Source organism: Rhinopithecus roxellana, chromosome 3 (assembly GCF_007565055.1).
Source record: "Rhinopithecus roxellana isolate Shanxi Qingling chromosome 3, ASM756505v1, whole genome shotgun sequence".
NCBI lineage: Eukaryota > Metazoa > Chordata > Mammalia > Primates > Cercopithecidae > Rhinopithecus > Rhinopithecus roxellana.
In genome coordinates this window covers 23,680,877-23,697,948 of record NC_044551.1, presented here as the reverse complement: position 1 = coordinate 23,697,948, position 17,072 = coordinate 23,680,877, and the positions used below count along the sequence as shown (strand labels likewise).

The following is a 17,072-nucleotide window of genomic DNA, read 5'->3' as shown; positions in this document are numbered from 1 at the left end:
ATGTAGTGTCTTCAAATTAAACAGATGTATACAGTTAAAATAATTAGTGTAGTCTCTATAAACAATTTCTGTTCTGGGATTTATATGTAGAGCTAATGTTTACTTCAGAATAAAACATTGACAAACAGGGAAGGCAGAGAATCAGAACTTTCACAGAGCTGTGCTTGACCATATCTTATAGACAAAGCAGAATTATAATGCATGTAACAAAAATGTTAAAAGTTTTTTTTTTAAGTTGATAGTTACAAATATGGTACGTAACAATTTTCTACTTTATTTCAGTACAATTTTCAACATACAGTCTACTATTTCTCAAGATATTTGAAGACTTAAAACAAAATTTCTATAGACTACTTGCAAACAGTAAAATTTAAGTAAAATGCTTACATTCTTATTCAAGAACAAAAATCAAGTAAAAAAAAATGGTTGGTGCAAGTACTGCTCTGTCATAATCTTACTTCATATCTGTTATTCCTTTTCTTCCTTGCACCTGTCCTTCTTTTCTTCATTATTTTCCACGGTCTCTTCTTTATCTCCAACAATCCCATCCCTTTTGTATCTGTCATGAGTCCATTTAGGACTGCTACCTGATTTTTTGAAGTTAAAGTGCCCTCTGCCACATTGAAAAGTACTACGACCTTTTCTTCTTTTGGCCCAATAATCCACACCATCATCTCTGTCGTCATGCAAGAAGTACTTTTTGCTCTTTGGGGTATATTCTGGATCCCATTCCTCTTCCTTCAGTCTCTTTTGAATGGTAGTATTTGAGTTGTTTGGACCAGTATTTGTGCCAGCAAAAACTCCTCTGGCTCTTCCTCTGCCTCTAATTCGAAAAAAGGTTCTTCATGGTCAGCTAATTCCGCCAAAACCTGAGTATTCTTCCATTTCATGGTGAGTTTTAAATTTTTCTTCTCTTTCCTTCTTACTCTCCTTTTCTTCTCTAGAACTGGGAGAAGAAGGTGATGCTGAAGAGGATGAAGATCGAGAATGATCTTGCTCTCTACTTTTATGTTTATGCTCATCTTTGTAAGATTTGTATTCCTTGTAGTCTTTTGGAGTTTTTTCCTGCTTTCGTGATTCACTGGATTCCCTGAAGCCCTTGGAATCTCCCTGTTCTTTACTTCTTTCTTTTCTATGGCGATCAATGTCATGCCAAAAGTCAGCAGAGTCACACCTTAATTTTTTATCTCCCTTTTGATTTTCTTCTTTAAAAACTCTCTCTTCCCCTGCTAAACGGGTATGCTTCCTCAGGGTACTTGGTGAGATGTCAATTCTTCTGTGTATTTCAGGGCTCTTTTGCTGAGTACTATGTTCTTCAGTGGCTTTCTGAAGCGAAGTGAACCAATCGTTTAGAGTCATTGCGGCTAACTTGAAGTATTGCTCTTCAACATGATGAACCAAGGACACAATGTGTTGAATAAATGACTCTGAAGTGCTGTTGCTGGCCTGTGGCAACTTAATGGGGTCAAAGATGGATCAGAATTCTTGATCCTTCTTGACAGAATGGACAAGTGTACTAGCAAGCAGCCTGTCTTTAGTCAAGGAAGCAGGTCTGTTAGAATCATCAAGAGGAACGCATGCCATTTTGAGTCTGAATTCAGGATGATGACAATCACTCGCCATCATTTTGATCCTAAGTGGGTTTTCCTCTCTGAAAGTAGACTTTTCTCATGCATCCAGATTCTTGTGTAGAGGGGGGCTGTAATCAAAGTGGTCTTCGAGCTTTTCAGACTTTACCTGCTCAGGTGACTGAGTTTCTTTCTTTACTGTTATTCTTTCAGAATTTTTGTCTTCTTCTTTGTGCTTATCTTTTGTAGTGCTAGGTCTTTCTGCTACATATCCAGTCTGTTTAAGTATACAATTTTTTTCTTCTCTAAATGCATCATTTTCTCTATTGCCTTTCAGTGAAACTTTGGACTTGTACTTGAGTCCTTCCTCCTCAGTATTCCAGTGAGATGCAGTAGCAAAACTTTTACCCTGATCTGTGAGTACTGACTTCCTGAACTGTCTGTAATCCTCTGTCTGCTCTATGTCAACCCCTTCTGAATCATTAAACTTTTGTTTTCCAGACTCTTTATCAGTGAAGTAATCTAGAGCTTCCTGATCTTCCCATTCTCCCTCTGCCCTCCTTTTCTCTGATCCTGTCTCTTTTGAAGCCTCTTTATCGCTGGTATTACCCCTATCAAGCAGGAATACTCTAGACTCTTCATCTGTGAACCTTTTTAAGAACTTCCCAGTCTTTGAGTTTCCTGATCTCCACCATCAGGATAAAATGAGGAATGGCCCCAGACTCATCTCTTGGAAAATTCTGTGGTGCAATTGTCTTTGCAGGACTTCTTCGTGAAGGGATGTGATTAATTGGACTATTCTGAGAAGGACTATATCGACTATATCCATTTCCAACAGAACCAGAACCAGACCTTTCAGGACTATGCTGAATGGAATGTGAATGCTGAGAAGGAGTATTTTTTTGCAGAGTGAACTGTACTGAGCATGGGAGGATCAGAGCAAGATGAACTCTGACTAGGTGGTGTAGCAATAGGTGAAGGACTATGGGGTGATCTGGGACTATTATCATAAGCTGAAAGGCCAGGCCAAACATCATCAGATGTGACTGATGACTTATTAAATTCATCGATAAATTCAGATGGGTCATGTTCAAATGTATCTTTCGGTTCCTCCTGTGATTTACTTTTCAACGGACTCTCTTCTTGGGGTTCCCCTTCAGCTTTTTTGGTTTGTTTTTCCTGAGACTCTTGTCTTGTCTTTTAGAAACAGGAGATTTGCTATATGGGGATGAAGAACGAGAAGAGGATGATCTTGGAGACCTAGAAGATCTATATGACCAGCGAGATCTGCTTCTGGATCTTTGAGAAGAAACAGATCTTCTTTCTGGACTCCTGGAACGTTAACGACCTCATCTAGGACTCCTAGAGTGCCTTCTATTCCAGACAGGTCTATAACCACCTCGATGATATCTACCTCCTCCTCCTTGATAATACTGTTTACCCCTTCCTCTGTACCCATGTACCCATAAGATCATCTCATTCCTCTATTATTTCTGTAATCGCGATGATAATCTCTAGAATACATATGATCTCTACTACGAGACCTTGAATGTGTTCTGGAACAAGACCTAGAACTGCATCACTTCTTTTTAGAATGAGATCTTGATCTTGGTCAAGAACTAGACTGTGATCCAGATTCTGACCGTGAAGAATGTGATCTAGAATTGGAGCAAACCATTTATTTTTTCCTTGGGTGTATTTTCCTTGGGTTTATGCAGGATCAAGAAGTCAAGTGAAGTCTTTTAGATACTGTAAAAATACTTCCTGGAGAGAATGCTCTGAGAATTTAAATTCTAAATTCAAATTCCTGACACGCCAAATCGTACTTCCTGGGATTTATCTCCATTGCAACTTAACAGTGGCCATTTCCCAACTCAAGAATGTGAGGAAAACCACAGAGGTACCTTTGACGCACTAGCTCGGCTCCGTCACTTCCTCCTGCTATAAAACTTTTTAATAAACTTTCAATCCTGCTCTAAAACTTGCCTCAATCTCTTCCTCTGCCTATGCCCTTCAGTCAAATTCTTTCCTCCTAGGAGGCAAGAACCAAATTGCTGCAGACCTGTACGTATTCACCACTGGTAACAGTGTGACATTATTTTCCTGTGGTTAACAGGAGTATATGGGAAAACACAATGCTCTCTGAGCTAAAAGATATGGGTTCTCTTCCTCAATCTACTACAAACCAGCTGTGGCCTCTAGAAAAGTGTGAAATTTCCCTAGGCTTCACGGAATCATATATATATTGAGCTAGAATAATCATCACATTTTGTAATTGAGACCTAGAGGCCTAAAGTGATTTGCTTGAACTCTTACCACTAGACAAAGGGAGAATAAATTCATTCCAAAGCACTTTAAGACTTGGAGGTGAGACAGAGTATGATTCATTTAAAAAACAAATCTCTTGTTATTCTGCCAACAGCCCACTGCCTGAAGTCAGATTGGGTATGAAGGCCAGTTCCCTTAGTTATAAAACTTGGATGAATGTTTCGCTGCATGTGATAACAAATAAGTAACTTAATTCTCTAAAATACGTTTAAATTTACCTAGGTTAACATTCAAGTAAAATATCCTGAAGACTGTGAGAAGGTTTCAAATGCCCATGAAAAAACTGAACCACCAATGCACACATCACAGATTTCAAAATGGGAAAATGAATCATCAAAGGGAAGGAGTTCAAGAACAAAGTCTAAGATGATACTGAATTTTGATAGGCAGAAGCAGAAACTCTCAAGAAAACTAGAAATCATTATCAGAAAAGTAATAAAAAGAAAATAACCCCAAAAAAAAGCAATCAAAAAGAAAGACAGAATCTACATTTGCTGGGCATTTACCATGTGTCAAGTATCATGTTTTATACTTTCTCATGTTTTCTCATACAATATTCAAAGCAACTTAAGAGGTTCAGATGGTCAACCTCACTTTGTAAATGAAAAACATATATTTAAGAGAGGTGAAGTGACTTGTCTAAGGTCACGGCTAGTATATGGTAAAGCCATTATTCAAATTCAGATTTGTCTGTTTGACGCAAAATACTATGGTTTTGCACTATAACTCTCTTGCATTTAGAGCCAAAAGGGGTAGAACTGGTAGAAACAAAGAAAACACTGGTTTGACTTTTTAAATTTCTTGTTGATATTTCTATTATAGCATACAGCTCCTTTCTTCTTCAAAATGTTTATATATCTATTCAATCTTTTTTCTTTTTCCCTCGGTCCATCTTCCTAAACATACCTGCATTTCTATATTACTCCTTTATATTTATCCAGAAACTACTCTTTCTTCTTCCTCCTTCTTTACTCATTCAAGATTTAGTAGCTTGAACTTCTTTTTAAGAAAAGAAGATACTATAATCATATTGACAGTTTAGTAACATTATTCTGAATACAATAATCTCAACAGTGACTACAAGTAGAATATTAGATACAGGGATATATCTTTTGAGGCTCTTCCTGAATGCTATTAAACTCTAAATGTTTGAGTTTCATGCTCACCAAGATAACATCAGTTCTTTTCCTGGCTACCTGAGAGTCAGATATGTCCACAGATCCTTAGCCTGTTTTCCTTGGTTTCCGCCAAGTAAGCTCTTAGACTGCTGTATTCTCCCTACTTTCCTCTTTACGCAATTTCTCTTTCTTAATCCAAATTCCCCCTATTGCTCTCACTACTCAATCTTTTAGGAATTCCAAGATTAATAAACTCATATCTTCATAATCTTTACTTTGTAATTTCCTCAGTGCTTATAATTTAATACAGTTTAGGTTTTCCCAGGGAAAATGGCTTCCATGAATTGAATCATTTTCCAATATTCCAAGCACATGAAGACCCTAAGATGGCATCAGGATCCTCATTTTTCTCCACCGCCACTTCTAGATAATTACTCTTCTCGTCTCTTGTTAAACCTCACCTCCAACCCTTTCTCAGTCATTCTCACTTATTATTTATTAAAGCCTTTGGCCTTTCCTTCATCTTCAAATCCTGTCATCACCCTGAGGAAACACATAACTGATTTATCTTAAATCTTTTCTCTTTAGATTTCATCACCTCCTTATACCTAGGGATCTCTTCTTAGCTCTATTTTAGGCACTCACTTCCATGAACACATTCTGGGCCTGGTTGTCAAATGCAGCTACTTCACTACTGAAATAATAAACATAGTACCTTTAGGCCGGGCGTGGTGGCTCACGCCTATAATTCCAGCACTTTGGGAGGTGGAGGCATGTGGATCATGAGGTCAGGTGATCGAGACCATCTTGGCTAACACGGTGAAACCCCGTCTCTACTAAAAATACAAAAAGTTAGCCGGGCGAAGTGGCGGGCGCCTGTAGTCCTAACTACTCAGAAGGCTGAGGCAGGAGAATGGTGTGAACCGGGGAGGCAGAGCTTGCAGTGAGCCGAAATCGTGCCACTGTACTCCAGCCTGGGTGACAGAGTGAAACTCCGTCTCAAAAAAAAAAAAAAAAAAAAGGAAAATTTTTAAATAAATAAATGTAGTACCTTTAAAACAACACTTACCTATCCTTCCAACTTGCTTTGTCTTTTACACCCAACACATCATCAAGATCTTTGTTCAAGTCTATCAATTCCTCTCATTTTGTCTATCAATCATTCTTCTCTTCTCTCACTACTGTCCTTAAATTAGGAAAATTATGTTGACCAGACCTAAGGAAAAAATAAAAATATGTAAATCTGAAATGGAATTTTCTTCCCTGGGAGATAACAAACAAGTTAACGACAACTCCTTCAATTTCTCTGGCACCAAAGCCACGGGTCCTGAACTCTATTTCATGCCTTCCCTCCTGCACAATACGAGAATTGTGTGATAAATTCTATGCTTTCTTATCTTTCCAAGGAACCACCACCTGTAATTACCAATTTTTACTTTTGTATCATCAATGTCTAGATTAAGCTCTTCACTGGATTAATCCCAACTACAAGCACATGTGACCTTCCACCTTTCACCTTTAAACACCTTGGGTGGGGCATGGTGGCTCACTCCTGTAATCCCAGCACTTTGGCAGGCCCAGGTGGGCAGATCATGAGGTCAGAAGATTGAGACCATCGTGGCTAACACGGTGAAACCCCGTTTTTACTAAAAATACAAAAATTCAGCTGGGCATGGTGGTGGGCACCTGTAGTCCCAGCTACTCGGGAGGCTGAGGCAGGAGAATGGTGTGAAACCAGGAGGCAGAGCTTGCAGTGAGCCGAGATCATGCCCATGCACTCCAGCTTGGGCGACAGAGTGAGACTCTGTCTCAAAAAAAAAAAAAAAAAAAAATCTCGTTAACATTCAATACAGTTGACTTCACCCATCTTAACACACTTTTTTGTCTTAGCTCTGTGACTATGTAATCTCATAGTTTTCCTTCTTTCTCCTTTGCTCTCATATTCTCCTCCTCTAGGTTCCAAATATTGGAAAGCATTGTATCTTCATCCTGGGTCCTTTCCTCTTTTTAACCTAGATACTCTCCTGGGGTAATCTTACCAATTCTCATGATTTTAAATACTTTTTATAAACTAAAAACTTTATTACTAACCCCTGACATTTCCTTTTGGATTTCAAAGAAGCATCTCAAACTTAAAATTGCCAAACCACAACTCTTGATTTTCCCCTTGTGTATTAAAGGGTTAACTCAGCTGACTTGGACTGCTTAAACCCTGCACATTTCAAAAATCTTCAGGTCTGGTTCCCGGGAGGTACCTCTGAGTCCTTGGAATATTCTGCCTAATAAGAGTGTCTCTGTATACCTGGAGCCCCGGGACATGCTATATCAGCCTAAACTTGGTGGGGCAAGGGTGGAGGCTGGACACTGAATAACCAAGGTCAGCCATGTGGGTGCCCCATGACTATGTGAATGAACTTGTCCAACCCTGGACATAAGGCTTAGATGAGCCTCCCTGGTTGACCATACTTTATATATATTGTCACACATCATTTATGGGAGAACTAAATACTGTTCATGTAACTCCACTGGCAGAGGAAAAGTAGAAGCCTATGCCTGGTTTCTCCTAGGCCATACCCTATGCTCCTTTTTTGTTTGCTGATTTTAATCTGTATCCTTTCACTGTAATAGATCACCGCTATGAGTGATGATAATAACTCATCTGATTTTGGGGAGTCCTTATGGCAAATCATGGAACATAAGAGTGGTCTTAGAAACCCCCCAACACATCTCTGAAACTTATTTCTCCTTCATTTTTCTCATACTAGTAATTACCATCACATTCATCCACTTGCTCAAGCCAAGAATCCTCAGATACCATCTTTGAATCCTCCTTTTTTCTTATCCTACATGTCTAATCCATCACCAAGTCCTTACGGCTCCAGATTCAAAATACATCGTGAATCTATGTGCTCCTTTCCATCTCAGTTATTACCATTCCAGCCCAAGCCACAAGCCATATTTTGCCTAAACTATTGCAGTGGTCTCCTAGATGATCTCTTTAGTTCCACATTTGGAACCCTACAATTCATTCCCCAAAGAACACAAAGAGTGACCATCCATTTACATTCCCCAATGGCTTCTCCTTGCACTTAAGAGTAAAATCCAAACAGCTTTACTTGACATACAAATCTATATGATTTATCTTATCTATATCATCTTCTACCACTCTTCTCATTCACACTGCTCAAGTCTTTGGCCTTCTTTCTATTCATCCAACATTCTAAACTCATTCCTGCCTCAGGTTAGTTATACCTATTTTTCATTGGCCTGAAATATTCTTCCTTAATATTACAACTTGGTTTACTATTCAGAACTCAATTTTGAATGTCACCTCCTGAAAGTCCTTTCCAGGCATATCTAACACTCCCTGTGAGAGCACCATCACTCTTGGTCACATATTATTGTGTTTTCTTAATCATTTTTATCATGATCTGTAAGTCCCTTTTTTTGTGTGTGACTTCTTGTATGTTATTGTCTCTCTTCAACTATAATATATACACCATGAGAGCAGGGGTCTTATAGTCTTATTCTTGAATAGAGCCTGAAATTCTCCAATATGTATTTGTTGAATGGTGGCGCTTAGCCTACCATGAAGTTAGAAAAGAGAGTCACAAGGGCAAATATTGACAATACCTGTTCAAACCCTGACTGGGTGGGAGAAATTTAATTACAAGCTGTGATATATCTCTCATTTGCAAGATCATCCCTACTAAGAAATATATGTGTCAGGCTACATTTGTCTGATTCAAACAGATGTATCTAAATCTCGTCCTTCTAAGTCCATGCTTTTTAACTAGGTCTTCACAGACAAAACAGATGATGGCCTTAAGCTATTGATGGCAGCAGCGCCCCATCTGGAGTGGCTGCTGCCACGATGCCAGCTGCAGTAGGGTGGGAGGCGCAGCCAGGGCTGTGTACTCCCAGTAGCAGGCAGGAGCTGGGAACAGGCGGAAGCCCCGCCCCCTTCCAAGTTGGAGGGGCAGGAGTACTGCCCTCTCGAGTGCAGCTGCAGCCAGCCACCCCGCGGAGGCTTCGGACTCAGGCATCTTTGCATTCTCAGTGGCCCGGGAAGCCCCCACGTCCGCACTGGGAAGTGCCTGCTCCCACTGGCTGGCCTCTCCCTGCTCTCAGCGCCCACTCCGATTTCAGTCCAAAGTTGTGGCCAAGCCCAGATGCTGCCAAGGCCAGGCCAGGTGTGTGTGCACTCGGGGCAGCGCGGACAAGCCAGCCCCCTGTTGTGTTGGGCACTGACAAGCATGAGAGGGAGGCCAAGGGGGTGCTGAGTGTGGTTCTGCAAGGGCCTGCAGGTAGTGCCCCTCGGCACAAACAGCCTGGGGGCTGGGAATGGCAGGTTGGTGGCCCCAGAGGCAGACAGGCTACTGGGCAGAAAAGGTCAGACGGCCTGAAGCCTGGGAGCAGGGCTGCCAGTTCCGCGGACTGAAGTGAGAACTTATGGTGGTTTTTCTGGTCCCACCCATGGCCACCCATGGACCAATCAGCATGCACTTCCTCCCCTCTGAAGACCACAGAAACCCCAGACTCAGGTCGACTCAGACAAACTCCAAACTCCGGGACGACCTGCCTGCAGAGAGGAGCTACCCCTATGGGTCTCCTCTCTGCTGAGAGCTGAACAAACTTTAGGACATCCTGCCTGTGAAAAGGAGCTACCCACTGCGGTCTTCTCTCGGCTGTTCTGTCGCACAATAAAGCACCTCTTTGCCTTGCTCACTTCACCCTCCACTTGTCCATGTACCTCATTCTTCCTAGATGTGAGGGAAGAACTCGGGACCTGCCAAATGGTGGGAATGAAAGAGCTGTAACACAAACAGGGCTGAAACACACCTCTTGCTCACCACATTGCAAGTGACAAGAAGGAGAGAAGAGAGAAGGAGAGAAAAGCTGTGGCCCTTCAAGAAGTCCAGACCTAGGAGCACCCCAAGCCAGGGCTATGACACCCACTTTTGAGCTCTGCGGTTCCTGGCATCTCCAAGCTTCCAGGCACCGCTGCATTTCCCGGTGCCAACCACAGAAGCTGCTTGCACTACGCGTGGTCCAGCCACAGCCTTGCAGGGAGCTGACACCCATGTCAGCGCCTGAAGCTGCCCACCCTGCCACAACAGGCATACCTGGCTGTGCTAGTGGCCAGATCCCATGCTCACTTGCTAACACACCCCTTGCCACTCCACTCACTTTTGCCAGGTTTGGGATCCAGGCTTGTACCGTGAGCCAACAGCAGTCTGCCAGGCCAAGTGGGCAGAACAAGCCCAGCAGGTCCAAGCACAACTTGGGCAAGGTTTCTGGCCAGAAGAGATACTCCAAGGATCCTGTGACACTATGTCACATAATTCGTATTATCAATTAATTTTCTATATTCTGATTTTGTAAGAATGTAAATAGTATTTTTCTCATGGGATATAGCTGATATTGTCTATAATATTTGAATTTTTATTTCATCCTTCTTGACACTTTCCATGCTCTACTTATTGAGTTCCCTCTTCTCCTTCTCTGGCCTCTTGCCTATCTCCACTTTATCATTTCAAGTCCTAAATTAGAAAATAGGATTTCAGTTCCTGGCCTTCCGAATTTCGCAATCTATACTCCCTGCTACACGCTACTCCTCAATCCTAACTCAAAGATCTCAGTTATTCTCAAACTCCAATGAATCACTTTGGGAACTTAATTAATTGATGATGAAATCAACTTTTATTCTAATATGTCTAGTTTTCATGACAAACATTTCACTTAGATATTTTGCCATTTTGTTCAACTTCCGCTGTTTCAAAGTTAATTTTCATCGTTTCTCAAAATTGACATTTTTCTTTCTGAATTTTCCTATTTTTCTTAAAGGTGACTTTTTTTTTTTTCAATTTCTTAGGTTTGAAAATATGCAGTCAATCTTAACTTCTTCCCCTCTCCATCAGTCATACTCCTAGAAGTAAATAGTTGAATCCTTACATGGTTCAACCTAAGAATCTTTTTTTTTTTTTTTGAGATGGAATTTAGCTCTTGTTGCCCAGGCTAGAACGCAATGGCACAATCGTGGCTCACTGCAACCTCTGCCTCCTGGGTTCAAGCAATTCTCCTGTCTCAGCCTCCCGAGTAGCTGGGATTACAGGCATGCACCACCAGGCCCAGCTATTGTTATATTTTTAGTAGAGATAGGGTTTCTTCATGCTGGTCAGGCTGGTCTCAAACTCCTGACCTCAGGTGATCCACCCACCTCGGCCTCCCAAACTGCTGGGATTACAGGCGTGAGCCACTGCACCCAGCCCACGTTAAGAATCTTTAATGAAAAAACTACTTTTAGAGGTATGGGCAAGTTGCAGAAACAAACTAAAGATAGTGATGGATTTGGAGACTGTCAATAGTAGGAAGCTTTTAATAGCTCTAGAGATAAAAGGTCAGGGATCAGACCTTAAAATTGATCAGATCAAGTTTAAGCTTGATGAGACCTTAAACTGTGTAGAAAGGACCACCCAATAGCACTATCCTTATAAAAGGATATAGTCATTGCCAGAGCATAGATCCAAAGTAGGGAGAATGAGGGAAGAAAGACTCCCATCTTTATCTCCTTCCACCCTCCACTCTATTGTTGCTTCTCCCACTCAATGAACCCAACTGGAAGCCAGGTGACATGGAAGCCCAGGTGAGGCAGTTCCCATGGGTCAGCCTTCCATGCCACAGAGCAGGACAGAGAAGGAAAATAATGGAGAATAAGGGGAAGAAAAGTCAGAACCTTCTATTTTCCCACTTCATTCTTATACCCTCAATTTTAATGTTGCATCTGTTGCTAAATATGAATAGTCTTCCTTTTAAAATACCTTTTTTTAAAATAAAGACTTTTCTTTATTTGCAATTCTATTGCCATACTCTTTTACAAGCTCAGATCACTTCACTTCCAGAGCACTTATATAGTTTCTCTCCTGAAAAAATCCAAACTACATACCACTACCAGATTGGTTTCCTTAAAGCATACCTTATTCATGTTACTCTCTGGGTCAAACACTTTTGTTGAGTTTCTCTGCCTGTGTCTTCCTGGCAGAGAAACATCTCCATGCAGTTTTCTAGTCTTAAATCTCACTCATGAACAACACTTACTAATTAATCACTTACTATGTTCCAGACACTTTCCTTGGTATGGGAATTCAGAAATATACATTTTAAAATGTCCTAATCTCCTGGAGCTTTATCTAGTTGGAAGAGAGAGACAATAACCAACCACAGAAAAATGCATAAATTATACTAGATCTTAGAAGATAATAAATCCTGCAGAAGAGAAATGAGGAGTGTCAAGGAAGCCTGTAATTACAAGGTTGATCAAGACAGGCCTCATCAAGTAGAAGGCATCTGAACAAAGCCTTGAAAGGCATATTGGAGTAAGTCACATGAATATCTAGAAGAAAAGCATTTGGGACATAGGGAACAGCAAGTGCCAAGGCCCTGAAGCTGATGAATGTCTGTCTGGTTCTAGGACTGGCAAAAAGACAAGCCTGGCTGGCATGGGAATGAGTGAGACAAAAACTGGAAGGAGATGAAGTCAGAGAGGTGATGATGATCAGCCCATGTAGAGCTTCGTAGGCCATTATAAAGAATGCTCTACCTTAACCACACTGGTCAACACCTACATTTTCCACATGTACATAGCCATTTCTGCCTCCACAGATTCCCTTGGCAGGATTCCTGGACTGGAAAGATTTTCTTATTTCAGTCTGTTCATCTAAAGCCTACAAGATCCAAGTCATAGCTCCCTTCCTTTGTAATAACTTCCATGACTACTGCAGTCTACGATGACTTTCTATTTTATCTCACAGTTGAAACTCGACGTATTAGTCTTTTACATAGACACAGGGAGGGGGACATCACACACCAGGGCCTGTCAGGGGCTGGGAGGCTAGGGGAGGGATAGCATTAGGAGAAATACCTAATGTAGATGACAGATTGATGGGTGCAGCAAATCACCATGGCATGTGTATACCTATGTAACAAACCTGCATGTTTTGCATGTGTATCCCAGAACTTAAAGTATAATAAAAATAAAATAAATTAAAATATTTCCCTAACTTGTCTATGTCTTGGTGATAACATCACAGCTTGAGGATGATGATAATGATTATGTGAACTAATAATGATGGTGATGGTTGTACCTAGAGCAACAAGGAATTGTTGCTTCCTTGACATTTTAGTTTTTGTTTCCCTATCCTTCCAATGAGAGGTAAAATTATTCCTATAATTGGAGTTCCTACGAACAGTACCTGGCATCTAATATGCATGTAATAAATAGCAATTTTTGTTATTCATATCCCATAATTATTTATGATCATCAATGTTATATATAATTTGGAATTGATGAAGACCAACATTTTTTTTTCATTGTTAAAAATAGCTTCTAAATATTTGACTAATTCATGGTGATTTCTCCCTATGTATTTACTAAATAGCTGACTACTCAAGCCCCACTAAATCATATGCAAGCTTTGTATATCTCTGTTATTAGTCCATTCTCACACTGATACGAAGAAATATCTGAGACTGGGTAACTTATAAAGGAAAGACTTTTAATTGACTCACAGTGCTGCATGGCTGGGGAGGCCTCAGAAAACTTACAAGCATGGTGGAATGGGAAGCAAACACATCTTTCTTCACATGGCAGCAGGAGAGAGAACACAGAGCAAAGAGTGGGAAAGCCCCTTATAAAACTATCAGATCTCATGAGTAGTCACCATCATGAGAATATCATGGGGAAACCACCCCCGTGATCTAATCATCTCCCACGAGGTCCCCTCCCCAACACGTGGGGATTACAATTCAGATTACAACTCAAAATGAGATTTGGGTAGGGACACAGAGCCAGACCATGTCACTTGTATTCTTATTTTACTCTTATTATATTTATTTTCACAAATTTGTCTCTTGCCTTCTCAACTAAACAGCAAGATCATGGGCAAAATTTTATGTCCTGTGTATCTGTGCACCTACCCCAGCATTTCACACTGCAAGTATTGTAGAATGGAGGTAGTAAAATGGAAGATACTCTTGGTCCAAGTTATGTGTATGTTTTCCACAACATCCTCACTTTTCTGTTGAGGGAACCCCGAAGGAAAATAATTTAGGTAGTGTATTAATATTGTTGTTATCGACTTCAGATGACGTTGACTCCTATTATATAAGCCAAAACTGGCTTTTTGCCATGCCGGTCCTTGCAAGAACTGGCAGGTGATGGCTTTTACCTGCAGCAGAGGTTTGTCCTGCCTTAGCTAGTTGGTAGAAGGAAGATGATTATCTTATTTCTATTCTTTATCTTAGATATGTTGGAAAATGGGAAAAAACAAGCATCAAGATATTTAGTAGAAAACAAAAACAAGAATATTAGACTTCTCCAGGAACCAGAAAGGCTAATTTTTCTCATCTCAGACCCTAAGCATGACGTTGCTAAATAAAAGACTACAGAAAAGGTTGGCTTACAGTTAAGTAAACTTAAGGCTGAGAGAAGTAAGAGCTCATGAAGTATCACCAGTTAGAAAGAGGTAAAACCAGGTAACACAGAGCTCAGCTACTGTGACTCCTATTCAGTGTTCTTCCTGTGCCCTCTCGGTGTCTCTATGTGGATGGAGCAATGGCATATAAGCAACACACTAGTTGAATTTATAGTATTACTACCTGAAATTATAGAAGCTTGCAGTGCATGATAAGAATGATATTCAGATTATTTTAAACCGATTTCCTTAACTATAGCTTATTAGAAATGAATCATAGTGCAGGTTCATTTTTTTAATTAAAAAAAGGGCTGTAGGTGGACAGACATGCTGAGATACTCTGTGAATTACTGTTATCAGATATGGCATTTTGAGCCCAGAGTTCAAACACACCTTAAAATCTCTTCCACATGAATATAGAATTTAATTATTAATGAAAATTAGCCGGGGAGGCAAGTTGATCTTCAGATAACTTGCCCTTCGATGTTATTGCAAGTTAGTAAATTAGCTAAGGGCTAATTCATATTGTTCCACAATTATCTCCATTGGCCTCATTTTCTTATGCTGCAAACACCATACAAAAGGTAACAGTTTATGGAGATTTAAAAGGGTGGTGGACATGTATTGTGTTACCCAGCCCCAGATGATAACATTACTCATCTTGTTTTGGGAAACTACTTCTCTTCCACTCCAACCCAGTGATTTTAATAAGGCCTGTGTTCCCTCACACCCAGTAACTACATGAGCTAAGCCAGATCCCCTAGAGTCCTGTGATTTCTATAAAGTTTTAGCTAAAGAAAGCTTCTTATTTTTTTGGCAGCAAATGTGTATGTAGCTGATGGTCCTGGTTCCAGACATAAGGAAGAAGCTTTCCAAGAGTAGCTTCAACTAAGAAGCAAGCAAACAGAGACAGTAAACTGCCCTTTTTGTCTAAGCTTGAGTTTGTATTGGGTTTATTTACTTGTAACCAAATTAATACAAACTACTACTAAGAAAATGCCTTAAATCATAAAGACAACTGTTTTCAAGGCATGAGTTGAAAGTTTTGTATACTGTTATCATTATTTCCACCCAATGTAGCATCAAGCACATAGTAGTTGCTTTTAAAAATTCTTGTCGGTGTTCACTAAAGAGAATAACTCTTTAACTATTTGAGGCCACAAGACAGCTTGCTGCAGCCTTGGACAGAGAGAAGGTATTTTGATCAGGAGGAAAAAAGTGTGTCCCTCAATTCATTCTGCACAAGCAAATCTTTAGGCACAATCCTGGCCCTAGTTGTTTACGGTCAGACCTTACCAAATACAACCTCTGTTTCAAATCATAGCCTTGTAAATAAAAAAAGACTCCTTTAAATAGAAAAGCTCCTTTTAGGCTATTAAATTGGTATAAACTTTTTTTCTCCTTGGCTAAAACTGGTTGATGTTAGGATGTCTATATTGAATAGAGATATTTAAATTTTATTTAAAAATTTCGGATACGTGGTAAACAAACATGGCTGCTGTATGATTTCTCTAACTGGGAATACACAGTCTGATGAACTAATGACTGGAAAATAGCCTCACAAGATCAAATCCTGAAGAGGTCCGTGACCACTGACTAAAACATGTTTACAGAGGCCATTTATGAAGAGGATCATCTCCAGATCAACATCCTCAGCATCTGACCTTTATTCTTGCCCCCATTAAAGGCCTGGCTTGGCCTTGGCTTTTTGGCCTCCAGCACTTGGCTTCTTGCCTCATCACCAAACGCATACTGATTTTTCCAAAAGATAAATACTTATAGCCTAAGAAACACATGTGCTTTGCAGAATGCAGAAAGCTAAGAGCTAGACATTACTAGTGTTTTAATTTGCCGAGGGCTTCTGGAACTACTTTAACAGACATCGTCCCAACCTCATAACATTTAAGAAGCAACAGGAGACAAAACAATGTCACTAATGGAAAATAGAAGTACAAAAGTGTAGCGATGGGAAAAAAAGAAGTGAGAGATTGTGTCGATAGGTGAGAAAATACACTGCACAATAATAGCAGCTACTGAGAAATCATTGCATGGCAAATACTGTGTCTCAAAAACTTCACAATATATGTAGAATTGTCCCAATTGAAGGAAGGAGAGAACTGCAGGTTAAGGTTAAGTGATTAGTCAGAGCACCATATAATTAGGAAGTTGCAGAGCTGGGATTCAATCCAGGTGTGTATCCAACTTTTAATCAACTGTTTAATTGCTGTTATTCCCTGACTCTGCAGCAGACTACTAGCACCTTCTATTCCTTGCCACTTAGTACCAATTTTCCATTTCAGATCCTTCTAACTCATAGCCTAGGTACTTTTGTACTTATAACACTCCGTTTGAATCCCAAATGTTTCCTAAATGGGCATAGGTGTCTTCTACTCTATCTACATTCCTCATCAAAGTACACAGGAAATGGATTAAAGAATTTTAGGTATTGGTTTAATCTTTGCTGTTACCTCCTCATCTAACCATATGCATCCACAAACATTTACAAACACATGGACACATCCATCGGACCTCAATTGACAGGACACATTTTTGGCAAGTGAGACACACAGCTGGAATAGCTCCCT

The 17,072-nt window shown here is 40.2% G+C and overlaps 1 pseudogene; it reads right to left on the bottom strand.

Moving 5' to 3' along the window:
* Nucleotides 1-468: 468 nt before the first annotated feature.
* LOC104658608 lies at nt 469-3,246 on the bottom strand (annotated as a pseudogene).
* Between the last annotated feature and the right edge of the window lie 13,826 nt (nt 3,247-17,072).